Source organism: Chinchilla lanigera, unplaced genomic scaffold (assembly GCF_000276665.1).
Source record: "Chinchilla lanigera isolate Chin_1 unplaced genomic scaffold, ChiLan1.0 scaffold00008, whole genome shotgun sequence".
Taxonomy (NCBI): domain Eukaryota; kingdom Metazoa; phylum Chordata; class Mammalia; order Rodentia; family Chinchillidae; genus Chinchilla; species Chinchilla lanigera.
The window spans coordinates 17,024,128-17,030,699 of NW_004955409.1; the positions used below are offsets into that span (position 1 = coordinate 17,024,128).

At 38.2% G+C, this 6,572-nt stretch overlaps 1 pseudogene; it reads right to left on the reverse strand.

The window, feature by feature from the left end:
• LOC102004250 overlaps positions 1 to 6,572 on the reverse strand; it is a 9,494-nt pseudogene that overhangs the window by 283 nt on the left and 2,639 nt on the right.

Below are 6,572 nucleotides of genomic sequence, written 5' to 3' on the forward strand. Positions count from 1 at the left end.
CTTATTACGGAGCAAGATTCCGCCTGACCTCCGCCCCCCTCCCCCCCGGGCCCCGGTTCCCAGCCGCGGGACGGCCCCGCTGCGCAGGCGCGAAGACGCCCTGGCCCAACGTGCGTGTGCCGGGTGTGTATACAGCGTCGGGATTTGCCCAATGGGAGTCGGGCTCAGGTGTGGGGGCGGGACCTCGCGAAGGGGGCGGGGCTCCAGCGTGAGAAGGTGGGCGGTGCGGCCGGAAGTGGGCTGGGTTCTCATGGAGGCGGAACTTCACCGTCAAACGCAATTGGCTTTTTGAGGTTTGTGCCGTTTTAGGGCTTGGCTTTAGTTTGATTCTAGCTCCAGCCCTCACAACTTACTGTCTCGGAGGAGGAAGCTATATTTTCTCAGTAAATTATATGAGAGTTTTGATTCAAGCGTACATTTAGGAAAAAGATGTGTTAAATGTTAAGTTAGTGTTCAAGATTAGACAGTATGCTGTAGTTTACAATCGATGTTAATACCGGTTTTTCTTTCTTTTTTAAAATTAGTACGTGTTTGCTATAGATAATGTACATTCGTTGTGGGGAGTTAACACATGCATATAACACATCTTGATTCTTTTTCTCATCTTCCTTTGTTTCTCACCCCTCCGTCGGTGATCCCCTTCTCGTTGGAGAAAATCTATCTCCCTACTTCTTAGTACCTATATTCTGTTTTGCTCTTTATTTATAATTGGGTTTCTCATATGAGAGAAACCATGTGATATTTATGCTTGTGTGTCTGACTTACGTATCAAGGTCATCCATTTTCCTACAAATAACTTGTTTATCTTTCAGTATGGCAGAGTAGTACTCCATTGTGTATGAATACTATATTTTAAAATCCATTCATCTGTTGATGGTTATATAGTTTGCTTCCAAGCTTTGGCTTTTGTGAATTGTGCTGCTATAAATAAACTTGAGTATGCACGGCTCGCTGTCATATGATCTCTAACTCTTTTGGGAAGACACCTACAAGGGGCATAGTTGGGTCAAATGGAATTCTTTTAGTTTTTTGAGGCTTTTCCATAGTAGTTGAACTAGTATAAACTCCCACCAAAAATGTAGAAGTGTCCTAGCAGCCTCACCAGCCTTTGTTACATGAATTCTTGATGGTGTAATTGTTCTTTCTGGGGTAACATGGAATCTCACTGTTGTTTTAATTTGTGTTTCTGTAATGGCCAGCAATGTTTGAGCCTTTCGTCATATATTTACTGCCCACTTGTACTTCTGTGAAGCGTCTGTTCATTTCACTTGCCCATGTTTTGATTGGGTCTTTTATTTTGGAGGGAATATAATATTTTGAGTTCTTTATATGTTATAGATATTAGTCCTGTGTCTGAGGAACTGTTGGCAAATATTTTTCATATTCTGTAGGTTGTCTTTCCACTCGGTTGTTTCTTTGCTGTGCAGAAGCTTTTTAATTATTAACGATTGACTCCAGGTACTATATCCCGTGGGTTTTGTTCAGAAAGTTCTTGCCTACCATAGGCCTATGACTTCAAGAGCTTTACCTATTTTGCTTCCAGCAGGTTTAATGTTTCAGTTTTAACATTTACTTCTTTGATCCATCTTGATTTTAGTTTAGTATATGGTGAGAGAATATTAATTTAAGATTCAATCCTCTGGATGTGGCTAGTTTTCCCAACACCATGTATTAAAGAGATTGTCTTTCCTCCAGTGTATGTCTTTGGCCCCTTTGTCAAAGATCAAATAGCTGAATATGCTTGAAAAAGATAGCTTTCCCCCAACTGTAGTGTTGAAATTACTTTTGGAGATAATAAGTTTCTATACAAGTGACAGAGAAGTTAGGGCTGCTTAATACTGTTGTTTAGAGTCTGATTTTTAAATCCTTTTTTAGAGTCAAAGCCACACCAGATAATGCAGACCATTCTGGAAATCTTCTTCCACCTTCAATTGGAAATGAGGATGTTGAGATTTTTCCCATTCAGCCATTCAACAATATCTGTAAAGTGAGGCCCAAACTCTAGGATCCAGCAAGGTGATTTAGAGAGCTAAAGGCCAGCCCAGCAAAGCCATGTGGTTCTCATAGTCTGAGGTTAAGGGAGGTTGGATGCCTTGTTAAGAAATGGTCAACTGTGGCTGTAGCAGAGGTCTACCTCTTGAACCTCTCTTGAGTCTAGTGGATGGAGGGTGGCTGGAAAAATAATTGACTTATTCAAGAGTACTGCTGATGGAAATGGGAACCAATGATGTCTGTCAGAGCAGAGGGAGAAAGAAGATGGCCCTGACCAAAGGAAGAATAACTAGCAACTGGCAAAGTCTGCTCTTCCCTGGGTTTTCTAATTTCTTACAGCATTTTAGAGATGAGAATACTAAGGTCCTAGGAAGTTAACCTGATGTGTTGGAATTTATGTACAGAAAGTTCACGCATTACACACTCCGCAACTAGAAAAATATTTTTAAAAGGTTTGTAAATGTGGATTATAGGCATAACTCATGAATTCTTACAAGACATGGAGTTCATTTCATGCCGATTAGGTCATTCACTTCTGAAAACAGACATAGTTGTGGTTGATACCATTTCTGGAGAGGAGCAGTGAGACGCTCATATCTTTGCTAAAGCTTAAGTGAGTGGAGGAAGCATAGATTCTTTGCATACTTGGTAATTCACAAACGTCACTGAGGCCTTTAACTGAGATTTCCATTCTGCTTCCTTTCCACCGTCCTTAGAGCGGGACAGCTAAGTTGCAGATTTTGAAAAAATAATTATTCGGTCATATTAACTGAACAAATTAGTAGTTTTCACTGTGGAATTTCCATACATACGTATGTGATTTCTTTGATCATATCCACCCTGTCCTGCACCCTTCGTTGCCCTCCGTGGCTCTCCTTCCCCCCTCGCACCCTCCTAGAGCCAGATTTTTAAAAATAGTGTTGAAGTGTAATCGACATACCATATATGCAACATGTTTAAAATGCACTTTCTCCCTGCCTCCTACACATAAGCAACTAGTGATCTACTGTCTTTAGTTTAGGTTTAATCTTCATTGTCTAAACTTTATTATATAAAGACATTCATAATATATATCCTTGTATGGTTGGTTTATTTTGCTCGCTGTAAATATTTTGAGATTCATCCATAGTCTTTGTACAGTCATTCATTCCGTTTTTTTTTTTTGATAAGTCTATTCCATTGCATCGACGTACTGCAGTTTATTTATCCACCCATCTGTTGATGGACAGTCAGGTCACATCCAGGTTTAAATTATTGCCAGTAGAGCTACTGTGAAGATTTGTGATCAGAGAAATATTTGTGAATATGTATTTCCTTTTCTCTCGGGTAAATATCTGGAAGTAGATGGCTGGATCATATGGTAGGTGTATGTTTAACTTTCTAACAATTTCCTATGTTACTGAACAGTTTTACATTCCAGTAAGGGGTATGAGAACTCAAGTTTCTCTGCATCCTCATCAACCCTTGGTATTTTTATTTGTGGTTTCTCTTTTGCTTATTTGTTTGTTTATTCGTTATTGAGACAGGGTCTTGCTCTGTAGTTCAGGCTGACCTTGAACTCACTATGTAGCCTAAGCTGGTCCCAAACTCATGGCAATCCTCCTGCCGCAGCCTCCTGAGTACTGGGATTACACGTGTGCTTCCCTATACCCAGACGAACACTTGATATTGTCAAATCCAGCTATTCTAATGATCTGTAGTTGCTTCTTGTAAAAAATTAGTTTTATTCATACATTTTAGATATACATAATGATAACACTCATCGTATAGAATTTGTATTTGTATATGATATATCTTGATTCCTCTTTTTTCCCACTGCCTCCCCTCCCTTCAACCTCTCTTCCCATCCTTGTTTACAAAAGCTTTGTTTCCATTTTTTCCTTCTATTCTCTTTTTAACTTTTCCCTTCCTTTTGTTTCTCCCTCTTCCCTCCCTAATTCCCCTTTCTATTTGAACATTTTCTGCCTATTTCACAATATCTACTGTACATTTTGGTCCTTATTTATACTTTTGGTTTCTCATACCAGAGAACAATGCAGTATTTATAGATGTGTATACAATTTACTCAATTAAGAATATGGTCTCAAGGTACATTCATTTGCCAGAAATGGCTCAAGCTTCTCCTTCTTTATGGTAGAGTAGTACTCCATTGTATAAAAAAACCACATCTTCTTTATCCATTCATGGTTGATGGGGATTTGGGCTGTTTCCAAGATTTAGTTATTACAAACTATGCTACTATAAGCATGAGTGTGCATATATCACTATGATATGATGCTTTTATTTATTACAGGAAAATACCAAGAGGGGGAATAGCTGGAACCTGTAGTCCTAGCTTTTTGAGGAATCTGCACACTGATGTCCACAGTGGTTATGCCTGTCTACACTCCCACCAAGAGTGGACAAGGGTTCCTTTTTCACCAAAGCACCACTAGCATTTGTTATTAGTTGATTTTATGATGATAGCCATCCTTTTGGAGTGAGATGGAATCTTAGTATTGTTGAATCTGCACCTCTCAGTTGAGCAGCAATATTGAATTTTTTCATACATATATTTACCATTTCTACTTCTTCATCTGAGAAGTGTCTATTCACTTCAGATGCCCATTTTTGGACTGGGTCTTTACATTTGGAAGGTGTGATTTCTTTGTTTTTTGAGTTCTTTATATATGCTAGATAGTAGTCCTTAGTCTGAGGTGCAGATGACAAAAATGTTTTTCCACACTGGGTTGTGTCTTCACTCTGTTGGTGGTTTCTTGTGCTCTGCAAAAGCTTTTTAGTGAGATGGTATTGTGGTTGTTGATTTTTTGTGATATTTCCTGTGTGATTGGTGTAGGCAAATGTCTTCAAGAGTTTCAGCTATTCTATCTTCCAGTACATTTATTGTTCTAATATTTAGATTTACCATTCTGTTTTCATATTTAGATCTTTAATCCACTTTGATGATAGTTTAGTGTGTGATGAAAAGTACGGGTTTAGTTTTAATCTTTGGCATGTGGAAAGCCGCATTTTCCAGGATCATTTATTAATTAAAGAGGCTGTCTTTCTTCCAGTGAATGTGTTTGGCACCTTTGTCAAAGATAAGGTGGCTCAGCATGTTTGGAGTTGTTTTTGCATCTTTTAATCTGTTCCATTGATCTTCAGATCTGTTTTTTTTTTTTTTTTCCTGGTACAATGCTGTTTTTATCACAGTAGCTTTGTGGTATAGTTTCAAATCAGGGATTGTGATGCCCCCTGCCTCTGTTGCACAGAGCTAGTTTTGGTATTCTAGATCTCTTCTGGTTCCAAATGAATTTTAGGATTGTTTTCTCTAGTTTTGTGAGGTATGCTGTTGGAATTTTGATTGGAATTGCATTAAATCTGTGTAATAGTCTTGGAAGTATGGCATTTTCACTATATTGGTTCTTCCTACACAAGAGCAAGGGAAATCTGTTATCTGTGTAGAGGAAGGCTATTGATTTTTGAGTGTTGGCTTTGTATCCAGCTATGCTACTAACTTTACTTATTAAATTTAGCAAATTTGTAATGGTGTTTTTGGGGTCTTCTATGTAGAGTATCATGTCATCTGCAAATATGGTAATTTAACTTCTTCATTTCCTGTCCTTGTTCCTTCTCTTGTCTAATTGCTCTGCCTAAAGTTTTCAGGACTATGTTGAATAAGAGTGGAGACAGTGAACATCCTTGTGTTGTTCCTGATTTTAGAGTGAATGCTTTCAGTTTTTGTCTATTTAGTATGATGCTGACTGGTTTGTCATACATGGCTTTTATCAGATTGAGATAAAGACCATCTCTTCCCATTTTCTGTAGGGTTTTTCTCTTTATCATGAATGGGTACTGGACTTTGTCAAAAGTTTTTTCTGCATCTATTGAAATGATATGTTTTTTGTCCTTGGCTCTGTTAATATGGTGTATTACATTTAATGATTTTTTGTATGTTGAACCATCCTGCATTCCTGATGTGAATCCTACTTGGTCATGGTATGTAACGTTGCTGATGATTTGCTGCATTCTGTTTGCCAGTATCTTATTGAGGATTTTCTCATCTATGTTCATTAGAACGATTGCCCTGTAGTTCTCTTTCTTAGTTGGGTCTTTCTCTGCTTTTGGTATCAGGGTAATGCTTGCTTCCAGGAATGAATCTGGGATTATTGCTTTCTTTTCAGTTTCATTAAAGAGTTTGAGAAGTAGTGGTATTAGGTCTTCTCTAAATTTCTTATAGAATTCATCAGTGAATCTGTCGGGTTCTGGGCTTTTCTTTGTTGGTAGTTCTTGTTTTTTGTAGGTTTTTAGTTACATCTTTGATTTTATTGATTGATATTGGTTTATTTAGGATTTTTATATCTTATTTATTCAGCTTTGGTAACTCATATGTATCTAGGAATCTGTCCATTTCTTCTGCATTTTCTATCTTATTAGAATACAAATTCTGAAAGTAGGTATAGATGATCTTCTGGATTTCCACAGGGTCTGTTGTGATTTTCCCCTTTTCATTCCATTTTGTTTTGGTGCTGGGAATCGAACTCAGGACTTTGTGCTTGCCAGGCAGGCACTATGCCATTGAGCTATATCTTTGACCTACC